Consider the following 21,001-nt stretch of genomic DNA (forward strand, 5'->3'; position numbering starts at 1 on the left):
CTACTCTGTATCAGGCAGTGGGCTATGCACTGGGGATGCAATAGTCAGAAAAGATGTAACCTCTCTTACATACACTACTCCTTGTGCAGTTTATAGTCTAGTGGGTGAGTGTCATGGACACTGTGGGCTGCCCACTCAACAACTTTTCCCATTGCCCCTTCCTCATTCCAAACAATTTCTATTCAGGTAGCCATCTTTCTCTTAGATGGCGCCCTGTGCTTCAGCAGAGGTGGATCTTAGCCGCGGGGTGAAGCATGATTGTGATTGAGACCAAAAACAATGGTCCCAAATCCCTCATCATTGACTGGTGTAGGCATGGACATGTGACAGTTTCAGCCAGTAGACATGAAGGGAAGCCTCCTGGGGGCTTCAGGAAAGGCGTCCTCATTTATTTTTTTTTGAGACGGAGTCTCTGTCGCCCAGGCTGGAGTGCAGTGGCGCGATCGCAGCTCACTGCAAGCTTTGCCTCCTGGGTTCAAGCGATTCTCCTGCCTCAGCCTCCTGAGTAGCTGGGACTACAGGTGCCCGCCACCACATTCTCATTTTCGACAATGTGGTCATCAGCCTCGGTGATGACCTCTTGATGATGTCCCCTACCTCCTAGTACTCACACCCTTGTGTAGTTCCTTCCTATGTTGTATCACAGATGGGTTGAGTGGCCAATAGAACACGGCAGAAGTGACGGTGTGTCACGTCTGAGATTAGGTATAAAAAACACTGCACTCGCCGGCGCGTGGTGGCTCACGCCTGTAATCCCAGCACTTTGGGAGGCCGAGGCGGGTGGATCATGAGGTCAGGAGATCGAGACCATTCTGGCTGACATGGTGAAACCCCATCTCTACTAAAAATACTAAAAAATTAGCCAGGCGTGGTGGCGGGCGCCTGTAGTCCCAGCTACTTGGGAGGCTGAGGCAGGAGAATGGCATAAACCCGGGAGGCGGAGCTTGCAGTGAGCTGAGATCCGGCCACTGCACTCCAGCCTGGGCGACAGAGTGAGACTCCATCTCAAAAAAAAAAAAAAAAAAAAAAAAAAAAACCACTGCACTCATGCCTGTAATGCCAGCACTTTGGGAGGCCAAGGCCAGTGGATTGCTTCAGCCCAAGAGTTCCAAGACCAGCCTAAGCAACATGGTGAAACCCCATCTCTAACAAAAACACAAAAATTAGCCAGGTTGGTGGCACATGCCTGTAATTCCAGCTACTCAGGAGGCTGAAGTGGGAGAACCATCTGAGCCTGGGAAGTCAAGCCTGCAGTGAGCCGTGATTGTGCCACTGCACTCCATCCTGGGCAACAGTGAGACCCTATCTTAAAAAACAAAAGCAGGACGGGCGTGGTGGCTCATGCCTGTAATCCCAGCACTTTGGGAGGCCGAGGCAGATGGATCACAAGGTTAGGAGATTGAGACCATCCTGGCTGTAGTCCCAGCTTCTCGGGAGGCTGAGGCAGGAAAATGGCGTGAACCCGGGAGGCAGAGGTTGTGGTGAGCTGAGATCATGCCACTGCACTCCAGCCTGGGCGACAGAGCAACACTCTTTCTCGGCGGGGCGCGGTGGCTCAAGCCTGTAATCCCAGCACTTTGGGAGGCCAAGGTGGGCAGATCACGAGTTCAGGAGATCGAGACCATCCTGGCTACCACGGTGAAACCCCGTCTCTACTAAAAAATACAAAAAAAAAACTATCCGGGCGAGGTGGTGGGCGCCTGTAGTCCCAGCTACTCGGCAGGCGGAGGCAGGAGAATGGCGTGAACCCGGGAGGCGGAGCTTGCAGTGAGCCGAGATCTGGCCACTGCACTCCAGCCTGGGCGACAGAGCGAGACTCCGTCTCAAAAAAAAGGCAGCATTTAGGCCAGGCACGGTGGCTCATGCCTGTAATCCCAGCACTTTGACAGTGGCTCATGCCTGTAATCCCAGCACTTTGGGAGGCTGAGGCGGATGGATTGTGAGGTCAAGAGTTCAAGACCAGTCTGGCCAACTTGGTGAAACCTCATCTCTACTAAAAATACAAAAAATTAGCTGGGTGTGGTGGCGCGCACCTGTAGTCCCAGCTACTCAATAGGCTGAGGCAGGAGAATCGCTTGAACCTGGGAGGCGGAGGTTGCAGTGAGTCGAGATCTCGCTACTGCACTCTAGCCCAGGTGACAGTGTGAGACTCCATCTCAAAAAGAAAAAAAAAAAAAGCATTTAAACTGGACCTGAAGAAGGATAGGGAGGAGCCAGCCTTGTGAAAGGAAGCAGGAGGCAAGTTGCAGGTGGAGGGGTCAGTATGCAGGAGGCTGGGAATTCTAGGGACAAAGAGCAGGAGCTCCTCTTGCTGAAGCATCAAAGGGGACAGGAGCTAGGTGGGGTTGGAGAGGTGGGCAGGGCTAAGTCACAGCGCTCTAGGGACAAGAAGGGGCAGGAAGGGACTAATACACTCATTCAGCTCTCTCCTTGGTGAGAGCTCCTATGTACGCCCCTCCAGGCCTCCCCTCCTCAGCCATCACCCACCAGCTCCTATGCACAGTGAGGCAGAGGTGCCAACATTTCCCTGAAGGGCAGAACTCTGAATGCTCTTGTGGCGGAATCGTTTACTCATTCATTTAGTCAATCAGTAAATTGCCTGTGGAGCACCAGCTGAGCACCAGCTGAGCACCGGAGGGAAACCATGGTAAGCAAAAACCAGACACAGAAGCTCCTGGCGCTTCCTGGTGGGGAAGGTGGGTATAAACCAAGTCACCAAATCACCACAGGAACAAGTGTAAAAATAGAACGTGTGGTGAGTGCTGTGAAGTCAAATATAAGGAGCAGTTAAGAGTGTATACAGGGGGACCTAAGCTAGCTTCAGTTCGGATAAGATATCCCTGAATGAATGGTATGTAATCAGATCTGATGGATGGGTGAGTAGGTGTTGACCAGGCAAAGTCAGGAAGGTAGAGAAAGAAGGAGAGGGAAAGGACTGGATTCCAGAACAAGAGAAACGACATGCACAGGCTGTGAATGGGAAGGAGGTATGTTCAAGTATCTAGAGGACTAAGCAGAGCTGAAGGAGTCTGTTTTTGCTCACCCCAGTGCCTAGTGGAACAGGCGCTCAGTATTTGTTGAATTAAGAAATGTCAGTTGAGGAGGTGGAGCTTGGCATGAGGTGAGCCAGACCATGCAAGGCCTTGTAAGGCTGTCGTCAGGAGCTTGGATTTTATTCCAAGGGCCATGGGAAGCCACTGAAAGCTATTCAACAGGGGGTGGAAGGGTGGCATGATCAGATAGGCAGCTTTTGGGTTTGGTTTTTTTTTGAGATGGAGTCTTGCTCTGTGGCCCAGGCTAGAGTGCAGTGGTGTGATCTCTGCTCACTATAACCTCTGCCTCCTGGGTTCCAGCAATTCTCCTGTCCCAGCCTCCCAAGTAGCTGGGACTTCAGTCGCACACCACCACCTCCGGCGAATTTTTTTTTTTTTTTGAGACGGAGTCTCACTCTGTCTCCCAGGCTGGAGTGCAGTGGTGTGATCTCGACTCACTGCAAGCTCTGCCTCCTGGATTCATGCCATTCTTCTGTCTCAGCCTCCCGATAGCTGGGACTACAGGCGCCCGCCACCACACTTGGCTAATTGTTTGTATTTTTAGTAGAGATGGGGTTTCACTGCGTTAGTCAGGATGGTCTCGATCTCCTGACCTCGTGATCCGCCCACCTCGGCCTCCCAAAGTGCTAGGATTACAGGCGTGAGCCACCGTGCCCAGCCAGATAGGCTATTTTATTAGACCACTCTGGCTTTGGGGTGGGAAACTGATTGACAGAAACTTGATTATAAACTGGAAGACAAATCAAAAAGTGATTGCTGAGGTTCAGATAAGAGATGATAGAGGCTCATGCTTGGGAGATAGAGATGGAGAGGAGTGTGTAATATAAATGTACTTATTCATTCAAAAAACATTTATTGAGCATCTTGCTGGGCACAGTAGCTCACACCTGTAATTCCAGCACTTTGGGAGGCTGAGACGAGTGGATTGCCTGAGCTCAGGAGTTTGAGACCAGCCCGGGAAACCAGGTGGAAGCCTGCCTTGATAAAATATATATATATGCAGGGCCGGGCGTGGTGGCTCACGCCTGTAATCCCAGCACTTTAGGAGGCCGAGGTGGGCGGATCACGAAGTCAGGAAATTGAGACCATCCTGGCTAACATGGTGAAACCCCATCTCTACTAAAAATACAAAAAATTACCCAAGTGTGGTGGTGGGCACCTTGCATACACAAACACACACACACACACACACACACACACACACACACACATATATGCAAAATTTGGTCCAGTGTGGTGGTGCATGCCTGTAGTCCCTGCTACTTGGGAGACTGAGATGGGAGGATCGCTTGAGCCCAGGAGGCTGAGGTTGCAGTGAGCTGAGATCACACCACTGCACTCAATCCTGGGTGACAGAGTGAGACCCTATCTCAACAAAACCAAAAAACAAAAACAACAAACAACAAACATCTATTGAGCATCTATTATGTGCCAGGTTCAGAGGTGCTGCAGATTTTTAGATGAGCAAGAATTGACATGATTCTTACCTCATAGAGCTTTAATAATAATTAATTAAATAATATTACAAACAAATGCACAATTACAATTACAATTATGACAAACAGTGGCTCACTCCTACAATCCCGCCACTTTGGGAGGCCGAAGAGGGAGGATCGTTTGAGTACAGGAGCTTGAGACCAGCCTGAGCAACATGGCAAAACCCTGTCTCTATAAAAAATACCAAAAAAATAGTCAGGTGTGGTGGTGCACACCTGTAGTCTCAGATACTCAAGAGGCTGAGTGGGAGGATTACTTGAGCCCTGGAGGTTGAGGCTGCAGTGAGCCGTGATTGTGCCACTGCACTCCAGCCTGGGCAACAGAGTGAGATCCTGTCTCAAACAATAAAAAACCCAAACCAAACTAAAATTTTAAAAGACAGTGAATAAGCTGGACGCAGTGGCTCATGCCTGTAATCCCAGCACTCTGGGAAGCCAAGGCGGGCAGATCACCTGACCAGGTTCAAGACCAGCCTGACCAACATGGTGAAATCCCGTCTCTACTAAAAATACAAAATTAGGCTGGGTGAAGTGGCTCACGCCTGTAATCCCAGCACTTTGGGAGGCCGAGGCAGGCAGATCACCACGTCAGGAGATTGAGACCATCCTGACTAACACAGTGAAGCCCCGTCTCTACTAAAATTACAAAAAAAGAAAAAAAAATTAGCCGGGTATGGTGGCGGGCACCTGTAGTCCCAGCCACTCGGGAGGCTGAGGCAGGAGAATGGCGTGAACCCGGGAGGCAGAGCTTGCGGTAAGCTGAGATTATGTCACTGCACTCCAGCCTGGGCGACAGAGCGAGATTCTGTCTCAAAAAAAAATTTTTTTTTAAAGAGGTGTGAGGTTCCAGGCAGAGGAAACAGCACAGGTGAAGGCCCCGTGATGAGCATGGGCAGTGTAGCCAGAACCTAGAGATTGAGAGGGAGCATGGTGTCAGAGAGGTGGGAAGGACCAGACCATGAAGGACCTATGCGCCATACTAAGTAAGAGTTTAAGCCGGGCGCAGTGGCTCAAGCCTGTAATCCCAGCACTTTGGGAGGCTGAGACGGGCGGATCACGAGGTCAGGAGATCGAGACCATCCTGGCTAATACGGTGAAACCCCGTCTCTACTAAAAAATACAATAACAAAAAAAACTAGCCGGGCGAGGTGGCGGGCGCCTGTAGTCCCAGCTACTCGGGAGGCTGAGGCAGGAGAATGGCGTAAACCCAGGGGGCGGAGGTTGCAGTGAGCTGAGATCCGGCCACTGCACTCCAGCCTGGGCAATAGAGCGAGACTCCGTCTCAAAAAAAAAAAAAAAAGAGTTTATCACAAGAGTGCTGGGAAAGCGCCTGAAAGGTTTCAGCAGATGGACAACATGGTCAGATTAACAATCTGAAAAGATGATCAGCACTACTACCTGGAGAAGGGACTAAGGAAAGACGGGGAGAAGAGTGATAGTGAGAAGTCCAGACAGGAGCACCAATCCTGGTGAGAGATGGGGACAGACCATGAGTTTGACTTGACTTGGTACTCTGTGGATAGAGATTTCCCTTTTTTTCTTTTTTCTTTTTTTCGGGGGTGGGGGAGATGGAGTTTTGCTCTGTTTCCCAGGCTGGAATGCAGTGATGAGATCTTGGCTTACTGCAACCTCCATCTCCCCGGCTCAAACCATCCCCCAACCCCAGCCTCCCAAGTAGCTGAGACTACAGGCACATGCCACCATGCCTGCCTAAGTTTTGTATTTTTGGTAGAGACAGGGTTTCACCATCTTGCCCAGAGTGGTCTTGAACTCCTGGCCTCAAGTAATCCTCCCGCCTCAGCCTCCCAAAGTGCTAGGATTAATTACAGGCATGAGCCACTGCACCAGGCCTCTTCTTTTTTTTTTTCTCTTTGAGACTGTCACCCAAGTTGGAGTGCAGTGGCACCATCATGGCTCACTGCAGCCTCAACCTTCTGGGTGCAAGGGATCCTCCTGTCTCAGCCTCCTGAATAGCTGGGAATACAGGCACACACCACCATGCCTGGTTAATTATTATTATTATTTTTTTTTTTTTTGAGACGGAGTCTCGCTCTGTCCCCCAGGCTGGAGTGCAGTGGCCGGATCTCAGCTCACTGCAAGCTCCGCCTCCCGGGTTCACGCCATTCTCCTGCCTCAGCCTCCCGAGTAGCTGGGACTACAGGCGCCCGCCACCGCTCCCGGCTAATTTTTGTATTTTTTTAGTAGAGACGGGGTTTCACGTGTTAGCCACGATGGTCTCGATCTCCTGACCTCGTGATCCACCCGTCTCGGCCTCCCAAAATGCTGGGATTACAGGCTTGAGCCACCGCGCCCGGCCTGGTTAATTATTTTTATATTTTTTCCTGTAGAGACAGGGTCTCCCTATATTACTCACAATGGTCTTGAACTCCTGGACTCAAGTGATCATCCTGCCTCAGCCTCCCAAAGTGTCGGGATTACAGGTGTGAGCCACCACGCCGGGATAGCAATTTCTTATGCAGATGTGGTGCTCACAGAAGGGTCTGATCCCCTAGCCCAGGAAAGAGGAGCCAGGAGGGAAGGAGGGAAGAACACAGAGGTTCTAGGAGAGACTCAGCCTTCAGGAGCCTGGAGTGTGGCTCCTCTGAGGCAGCAGGGCCCTGGGGGTAGGGAGGGCTTTGGAAGAGCTGGCCCAGGCTGCAGGGAGGTAGCCTCCAGGTCTGATTTCCTGGTTTTCAGCTGGAGATTGAGGAATGTCCGGTCCAGTCTAGGCCCTGACTGAGCCTGAAGAGAACGGAGGTGGAGGCAGAGCCATCCCCTCTGGAGATCCCTCCCTTTCCCCAGCTCTGCCCTTTTCCCAATAGGGCCAGAGCAGGCAGGGCCAGAGGGAGGCAGCAAAATGCCCTTCCCTCCTCCTCTCTTCATCCCAGTCGCCAACACTCCTGAACTCCAGCTCTGTTACAACACCCCCGCCCCTCAACACACACACAATCTTTCTTTAACAGGACTCCCCAGCTCCACTGTGTGTGCCCGTGGGCCCTCTCAAAGAACATTCAGTCCAACCCCAAGCCTGTGCCCTGCTTCCCCATGAACGGCTATCTCGCTCCCCCTGGTGGTTACATGCGCACATTGGCAAGGCAGCTGAGGTTGGAACTGCCGGGCCCACCGTGGACCAGACCACAGGCCTATGGCCCGATGTCCTGGTTGTAGGAAATGTGTGCTCTGCTCTAGGCTTGGCCAGTGACTCACTCTATAACTGGGCAACCCTCCTTACGTCTGTGAGCTTCAATTTCCTTATCTGGAAATTAGGGCTAGTGGTATGGGTAAGGTATTCCTTGAACTGACACACAGAGTAAGAGTCTTAGTTGCAAGGTGCCCTTCCCACCATGAGGGGCCATGATATCCTGAGGTAGCTTAACATCACCTCCTGTGTACTGCCAGTCCCTTCCCCAAATCACTCCACTTTGGGACAGCCGTATTAGACATGTCCCAATGTGGCCAGAACATTGAGCCCTAATTGACCAACAGGGCATGGAATGCAGTGGTGTGATCATGGCTCACTGCAGCCTGGACCTCTCGGGCTTGAGTGATTCTCCCACCTCAGCTTCCTAAGTAGCTGGGACCACAGGTGCACACCATCATGCCTGGCTAATTTTTAAATTTTTTGTGGAAACGGAGCTCGCTTGTTGTCCAGGTTGGTCTTGAACTCCTGGCCTTAAATGATCCTCCTGCCTCCGCCTCCCAAAGTGCTAGGATTACAGGTGTGAGCCACTGCACTTGGCTGGTAAGGACATGGTCTTTGGCTTCAATGCATTTGGCCTAGAAGTAGAAGAATACGTAAAAATAGAATACAGTGTGAGGTCAGTGACAGAATTAAGCACACGGTGCTTTGGGAATATAAAACGTAATTAAAAAAAAAAAAACTCTTTAGAGATGAGGGTCTTATTATGTTGCCCAGGCTAGACTCAAACTCCTGGGCTCAAGGGACCCACCTGCTCCAGCCTTCCTAGTAGCTGGGACTTCAAGTGTACACCACCATACCTGACAAGGAAAAATATTTGACCTGGGTTCAAGCAGGGAGAGACTGTCAAAGGGAGGCCTCCTATAGGAGGTAACAACTGAGAATATCCTCTGAATTAAGCGTTAAAAACTTGAATGACTCCCAAGGGGCAGCCCCTGTCACTCCCCTCCTGTCCACAGTTGCCAGGTTGAATCGGGTTCCAGTATGGCTTGCAGTGGCCTATCAAGGGTAGGATGATGGGCAGGGTCTACCGCAGGTGTGGGAAATAAAAATGCATCATGTGTAGAGAATTTTTTTTTTTTTTTTTGAGACGGAGTCTTGCTCTGTGCCCCAGGCTGGAGTGCAGTGGCGCGATCTCGGCTCACTGCAAGCTCCGCCTCCCGGGTTCGCGCAATTCTCCTGCCTCAGCCTCCCGAGCAGCTGGGACTACAGGCGCCCGCCACCTCGCCCGGCTTATTTTTTTTTGTATTTTTAGTAGAGACGGGGTTTCACCGTGTTAGCCAGGATGGTCTCGATCTCCTGACCTCGTGATCCGCCCGTCTCGGCCTCCCAAAGTGCTGGGATTACAGGCTTGAGCCACCGCGCCCAGCCATGTGTAGAGAATTTAAGAACCAAAATAAAAATGACTAAAACTCAGTTTGCTTTTTATTATTACCTTGCATTGGCATTCTAAACAACATTAAAAAAATACTTCTTGAAAAAAAATTTCACCATCTGAGTTCTAAATAATGGCTCTATTTGTTGTTGAATCTTCTGTTTTTTGTTTTTTGATTTTTTTTTTTTTTTTTTTGAGACAGTGTCTTGCTCTGTTGCCCAGGCTTGGTATGCAGTGGCACAATCATGGGTCACTGCAGCCTGGACTTCCCAGGCTCAAATGATCTCCCATCTCACCCCCCCAGTAGCTGGGCCTACAGGCATATGCCACCATACCCGGCTAATATTTGTATATTTTTGTAGAGATGGGGTTTCACCCTGTTGCCCAGGCGGGTCTCGAACTCCTGGACTCAAGTGGTCTGCCTACCTCGGCCTCCCAAAGTGCTAGGATTACAAGCATGAGATACTGTGCCCAGCTGAGCTTTTTTATTTATTTATTTTTTAGGCAGACTTTCATGACATCGCCCAGGCTGGAGTGCAATGGCATGATCTCAGCTCACTGCAACCTCCGCCTCCCCGGTTCAAGTGATTCTCCCACCTCAGCCTCCTGAGTAGCTGGGATTATAGGCGCCTGCCACCACGCCCAGCTGATTTTTGTATTTGTAGTAGAGATGGGTTCTCACCATGCTGGTCAGGCTGATCTTGAACTCCTGACCTCGTGATCCGCCCACCTCGGCCTCCCAAAGTGCTGGGATTACAGGCGTGAGCCACTGTGCAGGGCCATTCATGTTTTATTTCCCTTGGACATCTCTCTTCCTCTGTCTACCCTTTAAATATTTGTGTCCCCCAGGACTCTAAGTTTTTCATCTCTTCTTGGCCTGCGTGATATTTCTGGGCACATATTTGAATGGTTTTAATTACCACCTATGTATTTACGGCTCCCAATCTCTTTCTCCAGTCCAAAGGCAGTCTCCCGAATAGTTAGGATTACAGGTGCCCACCATCATACCTGGCTAATTTTTGTATTTTTAGTAGAGACGGGATTTTTGCCATGTTGGTCAGGCTGGTTTGGAACTACTGACCTCAAGTGATCTGCCCACCTCGACCTCCCAAAGTGCTGGGATTATGTGCGTGAACCACCACACCGGGCAACAGCCGAGCTTTAACACTATATATTTAAGCTTCAAATTAGCAGATTGGCCAGGCGCAGTGGCTGACGCCTGTAATCCCAACACTTTGGGAGGCCCAGGCAGGCAGATTACTGGAGGCCAGGAGTTCAAGACCAGCCTGGCCAACATGGCAAAACCCCATCTCTACTAAAAAATCAAAAAGTTAGCCAGGCATGGTGGCGCAGGCCTGTAATCCCAGCTACTCGGGAGGCTGAGGCAGGATAATTTCTTGGACCTGAGAAGCAGAGGTTGCAGTGAGCTGAGATAGCGCCACTGCACTCCAGCCTGGGAGATAGAGCGAGACTCCGTCTCAAAAAAAAAAAAAAAAAAAAAATTGGCCGGGCGCGGTGGCTCAAGCCTGTAATCCCAGCACTTTGGGAGGCCGAGATGGGCGGATCACAAGGTCAGGAGATCGAGACCATCCTGGCTAACACGGTGAAACCCCGTCTCTACTAAAAAATACAAAAACCTAGCCGGGCAAGGTGGCGGGCGTCTGTAGTCCCAGCTACTCGGGAGGCTGAGGCAGGAGAATGGCGTGAACCCGGGAGGCGGAGCTTGCAGTGAGCTGAGATCCGGCCACTGCACTCCAGTCTGGGCGACAAAGCGAGACTCTGTCTCAACAACAACAAAAAAAAATTGCACAGATTTATTATTGTTGTCCCACTGTATTCTCAGGGGATTGGTCCCAGGACCCTAGGGATATCAAAATCCTTGGATGCTCAAGTCTCTGATAGAAAATTGCTTAATATGCCAGGTGCGGTGGCCCACGCCTGTAATCCCAGCACTTTGGGAGGCCAAGGCAGGTGGATCACCTGAGGTCAGGAGTTCCAGACCAGCCTGACCAACACGGTGAAACCCCATCTCTAGTAAAAATACAAAAATTAGCTGGGCGTGGTGGCAGGTGCCTGTAATCCCAGCTATGCAGAAGGCTGAGGCAGGAGAATCTCTTGAACCTAAGAGGTGGAGATTGCAGTGAGCCAAGATCGCGCCACTGCTCTTCGGCCTGGGCGACAGAGCGAGGCTCTGTTTCAAAAAAAAAAAAACATTGCTTCATATTTACATATAATCTATGTACATCCTCCCATATATTTTGTCATCTCTAGATTACTTATAATACCTAATACAATGTAAATGCCATGTAAATAGTGTATTGTTTTTAAAATTTGTATTATTTTAATTGGTGTATTGTTATATTTTATTCATTTTTTCCCCCCATTTTTTTTTTTTTGAGGTGGAGTCTCACTCTGTTGCCCAGGCTGGAGTGCAGTGGCATGTTCTCGGTTCACTGCAACCTCTGTCTCCAAGGTTCAAGTGTTTCTCCTGCCTCAGCCTCCAGCTGGGACTACGGGTGCGTGCCACCACACCCAGCTAATTTTTGTATTTTTAGGAGAGGTGGGGTTTCACTATGTTGACCAGGCTGTTCTCAAACTCTTGACCTCAAGTGATCTGCCCACTGTGGCCTCCCAAAGTGCTGAGATTACAGGTGTTAGCCATCATGCCCAGCCTTCCCCAGTTTTTTTTTTTTTTTTTTTTTTTTTTTTGAGGAGTCCACCCTGGCCAACATGGTGAAACTCTGTCTCTAGTAAAAATAGAAAAATTAGCTGTCCATGGTGGCACACACCTGTAATCCCAGCTACTTGGGAGGCCAAGGCAAGAAAATCGCTTGAACCCAGGAGGCAGACGTTGCAGTGAGCCGAGATCACACCACTGCACTCCAGCCTGGTGACAGAGTGAGACTTCGTCTCAAAAAAAAAAAAAAAAAAAAAAAAAGGAGAAGGAGTCTCCCTCTGTTGCCCAGACTGCAGTGCAGTGGCACCATCTCGGCTCCGTGCAACCTCCGCCTCCTGGTTCAAGCAATTTTTCTGACTCAGCCTCTGGAGTATCTGGGACTACAGACACATGCCACCACGCCCAGCTATTTTGTTTGTTTGTTTGTTTGTTTGTTTGTTTATTTTGAGACAAAGTCTTGCTCTGTCACCCAGCCTGGAGTGCAGTGGCGCGATCTAGGCTCACTGCACCCTCTACCTCCCAGGTTCAAGCGATTCTCTTCCTCAGCCTCTCGAGTAGCTGTGATTACAGGCGCCTGCCACCATGCCGGGCTAATTTTTATATTTTTAGTAGAGACCGAGTTTCACCATCTTGGCCAGGCTGGTCTTGAACTCCTTACCTTGGGATCCACCTGCCTCGGCCTCCCAATCCAATCTCTTGGCTGGGATTACAGGCGTGAGCCACTATGCCTGGCCCCAAATATTTTTTATCCGCAGTTCGTGGCATCCACCAATGCAAAACTCCCGAATACACAGGGCCAATTGTATTTCGTTTTTTGGGTTTTTTTTTTGAGATGGAGTGTCGCTCTGTCTCCCAGGCTGGAGTGCAGTGGTGCTATCTCCACTCACTGCAACCTCCACCTCCCGGGTTCAAGCGATTCTCCTGCCTCAGCCTCCTGAGTAGCTGGTACTATAGGCGCATGCCACCATGCCCAGCTAATTTTTTGTAGTTTTAGTAGAGATGGGGTTTCACTGTGTTAGGCTGGTCTCGAACTCCTGACCTCAGGTGACCCGCCCTCCTTGGCCTCCTAAAGTGCTGGGATTACAGGCATGAGCCACCACGCCCAGCCCGTATTTAGCCTTTTTTTTTTTTTTTTTTTTTTTTTTTTTGACGGAGTCTTGCTCTGTCACCCAGGCTGGAGTGCAGTGGCCGGATCTCAGCTCACTGCAAGCTCTGCCTTCCGGGTTTACGCCATTCTCCTGCCTCAGCCTCCCGAGTAGCTGGGACTTTAGGCGCCCGCCACCTCGCCCCGCTAGTTTGTTGTTGTTGTTGTTTTTGAGACCGAGTCTTGCTCTGTCACCCAGGCTGGAGTGCAGTGGCGCGATCTCGGCTCACTGCAAGCTCTGCCTCCCGGGTTCACGCCATTCTCCTGCCTCAGCCTCCCGAGTAGCTGGAACTACCGGCACCCGCCACCACGCCGGGCTAATTTTTTTTTTTTTTTTTTTTTTGTATTTTAGTAGAGACGGGGTTTCACCGTGTTAGCCAGGATGGTCTTGATCTCCTGACCTCGTGATCCACCCGTCTCGGCCTCCCAAAGTGCTGGGATTATAGACGTGAGCCACCGTGCCCCGCCCGTATTTAGCTTTTTTTTTTTTTTTTTTGAGACGGATTCTTGCTCTGTCCCCCAGGCTGGAGTGCAGCGGCCAGATCTCAGCTCACTGCAAGCTCCGCCTCCCGGGTTCACGCCATTCTCCTGCCTCAGCCTCCCGAGTAGCTGGGACTACAGGCGCCCGCCACCTCGCCCGGCTAGTTTTTTGTATTTTTAGTAGAGGCAGGGTTTCACCGTGTTAGCCAGGATGGTCTCGATCTCCTGACCTCGTGATCCGCCCGTCTCGGCCTCCCAAAGTGCTGGGATTACAGGCCTGAGCCACCGCGGCCGGCCTCGTATTTAGCTTTTAATAAACATGTGTGCCAAAGTCAATTGGGAGAAATCCCACTTGTATAACTTGCCTCTTGACACACGCAGACTCAGCTAAACACATTCATTTTGAAAGTAATTTCTTAATAGTTTGGAATCATTCAAGCTTCCTTTGAGCTCTGTTGGTGTCTCCAGCTCCAGGAAGCAACATATTCCTGAGATTAAACAGTTATTGCAGAATAAGCAATGATGACACAGTGATTTTAAAGGTGAAGAAACAAAACTTAAGTTACTTTAATTCTATGTGACCACCTGTGCTAATTTATTTATTTGTTTGTTTTTCGAGACAGGGCCTCACTCTGTCATCTAGGCTGGAGTGCAGTGGTGTGATCATAGTTCACTGCAGCCTCAACCTCCCAGGCTCAAGTGATCCTCCCATCTCAGCCTCTCAGGTAGCTGGGACTATAGGCACATGCCACCACACTTGGCTAATTTTTAAAGTTTTTGTAAAGACAAGGTCCACTATGTTACCCAAGCTGGTCTGAACTCCTGCGCTCGAGCGATCCTCCTGCCTCTGCCTCTGAAAATGCTAGGATTACCGGTGTGAGTGAGCCACCATGCCTGGCTCTTGTGCTAATTTAAAATTTACAAGTATTATTAAAACTCAATCATGGGCCAGGCGAGGTCGCTCATGCCTGTAATCCCAGCACTTTGGGAGGCCGAGGCAGGCAGATCGCTTGAGGTCAGGAGTCTGTGACCAGCCTGGTCAAGATGGTGAAACCCCGTCTCCACTAAAAATACAAAAATTAGCGGAGCATGGTGTCGTGGTGTCGCACATCTGTAATCCCAGCTACTCGGGAGGCTGAGGCAGGAGAATCACTTGAATCTCGGAGGAGGAGGTTGCAGTGAGCCAAGATCCTGCCACTGCACTCCAGCCTGGGCAACAGAGGGAGACTCCATCTCAAAAAAAAAAAAAAAAAAAAAAAGATAAAAACAAAACAAAAAAACAAAAAAAACCCAATGATGACCAGAAGTTTGTGTTTAAAATTAAAAACAATGAGAACTGAAAAATGTAATATTTTTGTTTTCTAAGAGCAAATTTTAGTAACCCCAGCACTTTGGAAGGCTGAGGCAGGTGAATTACCTGAGGTCAGGAGTTTGAGACCAGCCTGGCCAACAGGGTGAAACCCTGTCTCTACTAAAATACAAAAAATGAGCTGGGTATGGTGGCACATGCCTATAATCCCAGCTACCAGGGAGGCTGAGGCAGAATTGCTTGAACCTGGGAGGTGGAGGTTGCAGTGAGCCAAGACTGTGCCACTGCACCCCAGCCTGGGCAACAAGAGTAAAACTCAGTCTCAAAAAAAAAAAAAAAGAACAAATTTTAATTCAAACATGAAATGTTTTACCAAATTTAAAAGTTAAAGTTAATCAGCCGGGCATGGTGGAAGAAGACACCTGTAATCCCAGCTACTCGGGAGGACGAAGTAGGAGAATCACTTGAACCCGGGAGGCAGAGGCTGCAATGAGTCTGGATCGCGCCACTGCACTCCAGCTTGGGCGACAAGAGCGAAACTTCGTCTGGAGAAAAAAAAAAGGTAAAAGTTAAAGTTATCCTTTTCATTTTTTCACTTATTTATTTTTATTTATTTGTTTTTTTGAGATGGAGTCACGATCTGTCGCCCATGCCGGAGTGCGGTGGCGCGATCTCGGCTCACTGCAACCTCTGCCTCTCGAGTTCAAGTTATTTTCCTGCCTCAGCCTCCTGAGTAGCTGGGATTACAGGTGCCTGCTGCCACACCTGGCTAATTTTTGTATTTTTAGTAGAGACAGGGCTTCACCATGTTGGCCAGGCTGATCTCAAACTCCTGACCTCAAGTGATCTGCCCACCTCAGCCTCCGGTCTCTATGACTTTGACTACTAATTTGGTAACTCATGAAAGTGGAATCATACAATATTTGTCTTTTTGTGACTGGCTTATTTCACTCCGCATAATGTCCTCAAGGTTTACCGGTGTTGTAGCATGTGTCAGAATTTCATTCCTTTTTAAGTTTGAATAACATTCCATTGTACGTGTATATCACATTGTGTTTTTCCATTCTTCTGTCTGTGGGTACTTGGGTTGTATCCACCTTTGGGCTACTGTGAATAATGCTGCAATGAATATGCGTGTGCAAATATCTGTCCAAGTCCCTATTTTCAATTCTTTTGGGCATCCACCCAGAAATAAAATTACTGGATTATATGGTAACTCTATTTTCAATTTTTGAGAAATTGCCGTACTGTTTTCCATAATGGCTGTATCATTTCACATTCCCACCAGCAATGCACAAAGATTCCAATTTCCTCACATCCTCAAAAACACTGATTTTTGTTTCCTTTGGATGATTTGCATTTCTCTTTTTCTTTCTTTTTTTTTTTTCCAGACGGAGTCTCACACTGTCACAATCTCACACTGTCGCCCATGCTGGAGTGCAGTGGCACGATCTCAGCTCACTGCAACCTCCGCCTCCGGGTTCAAGCAATTCTCCTGCCTCAGCCTCCCAAGTAGCTGGGATTACAGGTGCCTGCCACCATGCCTGGCTAATTTTTTTCTATTTTTATTTATTTATTTATTTATTTTTTTTTTATTTTTTATTTTTTTTGAGACGGAGTCTCGCTCTGTTGCCCAGGCTGGAGTGCAGTGGCCGGATCTCAGCTCACTGCAAGCTCCGCCTCCCGGGTTTACGCCATTCTCCTGCCTCAGCCTCCCGAGTAGCTGGGACTACAGGCGCCCGCCACCTCGCCTGGCTAGTTTTTTTGTATTTTTAGTAGAGACGGGGTTTCACCATGTTAGCCAGGATGGTCTCGATCTCCTGACCTTGTGATCCACCCGTCTCGGCCTCCCAAAGTGCTGGGATTACAGGCTTGAGCCACCGCGCCCGGCCTCTATTTTTAATAGACAGTGTTTCACTATGTTGGCCAGGCTGGTCTTGAACTCCTGACCTCAAGATCTGTCTGCTGTGGCCTCCCAAAGTGCTAGGATTACAGGTATGAGCCACTGTCCCCGGCCTGTGATTTACATTTCTCTAATGATTAGTGATACTGAGCATCTTTTCCTGTGTTTATGGGCTATTTGTATATCTTTTTTGGAGAAATGCCTATTTAAGTTGTCATTTGCCTGTTTTTTAATTGGGTTGTTTTTGTGTTGTTGAGTTTCAGGAGTTCTTTATATAATGTGGATATTAATTGCTTATCAGATATGATTTACAAATATTTTCTCCTACACTGTGTGTTATCTTTTCACTCTCTTTATAGTCTTTTCTTTCTTTTTTTTTTTTTTTTTTTGAGACGGAGTCTCGCTCTGTTGCCCAGGCTGGAGTGCAGTGGCTGGATCTCAGCTCACTGCAAGCTCTGCCTCCCAGGTTCACGCCATTCTCCTGCCTCAGCCTCCCGAGTAGCTGGGACTACAGGTGCCTGCCACCTCGCTCAGCTAGTTTTTTTTTTTGTATTTTTTTAGTAGAAACAGAAACACCTGTTTCACCGTGTTAGCCAGGATGGTCTCGGTCTCCTGACCTCGTGATCCGCCCATCTCAGCCTCCCAAAGTGCTGGGATTATAGGCTTGAGCCACCGCACCCGGCCAGTCCTTTCTTTCTTTCTTTCTTTTTTTTTTTTTTTTTTTTTCCCTGGAGATGGAGTCTTACTCTGTTGCCCAGGCTGGAGTACAGTGGTGTGATCACAACTCACTGTAGCCTCAACCTCTCAGGCTTAAGTGATCCTCCTGCCTCAGCCTCCCGAGTAGCTGGGACTACAGGCATGCACCACCATGCCTGGCTAATTTTTGTATTTTTTGTACAGATGGGGTTTCACCATGTTACCGTGGCTGGTCTCTAAATCCTGGGCTCAAGTGATCCTCACACCTCAGCCTCCCAAAGTGTTAGAATTACAGGCATGAGTCACCACCAACCATGCCCGGCCTTCCCCTGTTTTCTTCTAAGAGTTTTATTTTTTTAACTCTTATGTTTAGGTCTTTGATCATTTTGGGTTCATTTTTGTATGGCAGTTAATTTTTAAAAATTCACTTCTGCGAAAACTTGTTCAAGAGCAGGATTCATCCTAGCACTTTGGGAGGCCAAGGTGGGCAGATCAGTTGAGGTCAGGAGTTCGAGACCAGCCTGGCCAACATGGTGAGACCCCGTCTCTACTGAAAAATACAAAAATTAACCAAGCGTGGTGGCACATGCCTATAATCCCAGCTACTCCGGAGGCTGAGGCAGGAGAATCATTTGAACCCAGAAAGTGGAGGTTGCAGTGAGCTGAGATCACGCCACTGTGCTCCAGACTGCACGAAAGACTGAGACTCCATCTCAAAAAAGAAAAAGAGAGCAGAATTCAACCCCTGAGCCACCTGTTTGCCACCTTGGCTTTAGATGCCTTTTTTTTTTTTTTTTTTTTTTCCTGAGACGGATCTCACTCTGTCCCCCAGGCTGGAGTGCAGTGGGACAATCTCGGCTCACTGCAGCTTCTGCCTCCTGGGTTCAAGCAATTTTCCTGCCTCAGCCTCCCAAGTAGCTGGAATTATAGGTTCATGCCACGACGCCCAGCTAATTTTTGTATTTTTAGTAGAGACTGGGTTTCCACCATGTTGACCAGGCTGGTCACAAACTCCTGACCTCAAGTGATTCACCCACCTCAGCCACCCAAAGTGTTGGGATTACAGGTGCGAGCCACTGCACCTGGCTAGATGCTGGTATTCCTAAGGATGATCATTTGCCCTTCTGACTCACAATTCTGAAATAAATCACATCAATTCTGAGGACTTAAATTACTGCCTCGGTGAGAGGCTGTGTGGTGTATTTAAGAGCATAGATCCAGAGCTGGATTACTGGAGTTGGAACCTTGGCTCTGGCACTTAGTAATTGTGTAGCTTTGATTACCTCACACAACTGTTTTTTGGTCTTATGTTGTCCAAGACACTGCCTGGGATTACAGGCATTAGCCACTGCATCCCACCTGCATACAACCTTTTGTTCCCTCATCTGTAAAATGGCAAGAGTGAAGGCACATACCTCATAGGGTTGTTGTGAGGAATCAATAAGTAAATGTATATAAAGATCCAACAGGCCGGGCATGGTGGCTCACGCCTGTAATCCCAGCACTTTGGAAGGCCGGGGCGGGCGGATCACAAGGTCAAGAGATCGAGACCACGGTGAAACCCCGTCTCTACTAAAAATACAAAAAATAAGCCAGGCGCTATGGCGGGTGCCTGTAGTCCCAGCTACTTAGGAGGCTGAGGCAGGAGAATGGCATGAACCCGGGAGGCAGAGCTTGCAGTGAGCCGAGATCACGCCAATGCACTCCAGCCTGGGCGACAAGAGCAAAACTCTGTCTCAAAAAACAAACAAACAAACAAACAAGGCCGGGCGCGGTGGCTCAAGCCTGTAATCCCAGCACTTTGGGAGGCCGAGGCGGGCGGATCACAAGGTCAGGAGATCGAGACCACAGTGAAACCCCGTCTCTACTAAAAATACAAAAAATTAGCCGGGCGCGGTGGCGGGCGCCTGTAGTCCCAGCTACTCAGGAGGCTGAGGCAGGAGAATGGCGGGAACCCCGGAGGCGGAGCTTGCAGTGAGCCGAGATCGCGCCACTGCACTCCAGCCTGGGCAACAGCCTGAGACTCCGTCTCAAAAAAAAAAAAAAAAAAAAAAAAAAAAAAAAAAAGAAACAAACAAACAAACAAACACAAAAAACCAGAATCTCTCAGGTCCAGACTTTTTTCCTGAGGTTGACAGCATATCAACTGGATGTCTTGCTAGCATCACCAACTCAACAAGTCCGAAACTGACACCTCTGACATATCTGTGACTCCGTCTCCAGTGCCCTCACCCTAACCCAGGCTGCTGTCATTCCTGCCATCCTGGAAAGAGAAACAAGGTCTTCAATCTAGTCTCTGCACAGTAGCACAAGCCTCTTCAGGATAGTCCCCCCCCCCCCCCCCGCTTAAATTCCTCCCGGGCCTTTTCATAGCTCTCAGAATCAAAGGCACATTCTGTCCGGCGGCTTCCTGGGGCCTCCTCACCCTGTTGCTGTCTTCCTCTCTTCTCTGTATTCCCACCATCCTGGACTTGCACCTCCTCTCCGAGCCTCAGGGCCATTGCACAAGCTGTTCCCTCTGCCTGGAACGCTCTCTCCTGCTGTCCCACTTTAGTGGGCTGATGACTGTTCAAATCTTTTTTTTTTTTTTTTTTTTGAGACGGAGTCTTGCTCTGTCGCCCGGGCTGGAGTGCAGTGGCCAGATCTCAGTTCACTGCAAGCTCCGCCTCCCAGGTTTACGCCATTCTCCTGCCTCAGCCTCCTGAGTAGCTGGGATTACAGGCGCCCGCCAACTCACCCGGCTAGTTTTTTTTTGTATTTTTTAGTAGAGACGGGGTTTCACCGTGTTAGCCAGGATGGTCTCGATCTCCTGACCTCGTGATCCACCCGTCTCGGCCTCCCAAAGTGCTGGGATTACAGGCTTGAGCCACCGCGCCCGGCCACACCCCAGTGTTCTTTACCTACCCTACCACAACAAACACCTCATTGTAACTGTTTATCTATTAAATGCGCCTCTGCCAAAATGTAAGTCACAAGAGCAGGAACATTTGTCGTGTTCTCCACTGTGTCCTTCTTAGCCTGGTGCCTGGTGTGCAGTAGGTGCTGTCTGTGTGCAATACATAGCTGATGGAGAGAAACGTAAGACACGGGAGCCAGAATCATCGCAGGAGTTGGGGAGACTAACAGGGAAGAAGCATTTTACTGGTGCAGTGTGAGGCAGGCGGGGATGTTGCCAAATGTCCTGGAAGCTGGGCAGGAATCAGGCACTGAGGGCCTTATATCCTGCTAGGCTGGGATTTTGTTCTTCCTCATGTGGCATGGAAAACCAGAGAAGCGTTTTCAGTCGGGAGGTAACATGACTGCAGGTGAAGCACCAGCCAGTCAGGGTGTGGTAGCAGATGGGCAAGATTGGAGACAAGGAGCCAGTTAAGAAGCCATGGCAGTAGGCCGGGTGCGGTGGCTCAAGCCTGTAATCCCAGCACTTTGGGAGGCCGAGACGGGTGGATCACGAGGTCAGGAGTTCGAGACCATCCTGGCTAACACGGTGAAACCCCGTCTCTACTAAAAAATACAAAAAACTGGCCGGGCGCGGTGGCTCAAGCCTGTAATCCCAGCACTTTGGGAGGCCGAGACGGGTGGATCACGAGGTCAGGAGTTCGAGACCATCCTGGCTAACACGGTGAAACCCCGTCTCTACTAAAAATACAAAAAAAAAAAACTAGCCGGGCG

At 49.5% G+C, this 21,001-nt stretch overlaps 1 protein-coding gene across 1 annotated transcript in view; it reads right to left on the bottom strand.

The window, feature by feature from the left end:
• PSMB2 (proteasome 20S subunit beta 2) overlaps positions 1-19,672 on the bottom strand; it is a 623,524-nt gene extending 603,852 nt beyond the window's left edge. The window contains exon 1 of the mRNA XM_050800668.1: positions 19,668-19,672. The gene's annotated coding sequence lies outside the window, so the exon portion shown is untranslated. The remainder of the gene's footprint in view (positions 1-19,667) is intronic.
• Positions 19,673-21,001: the final 1,329 nt, after the last annotated feature.

This window comes from Macaca thibetana, chromosome 1 (genome assembly GCF_024542745.1).
Source record: "Macaca thibetana thibetana isolate TM-01 chromosome 1, ASM2454274v1, whole genome shotgun sequence".
NCBI classification, from domain to species: Eukaryota; Metazoa; Chordata; class Mammalia; order Primates; family Cercopithecidae; genus Macaca; species Macaca thibetana.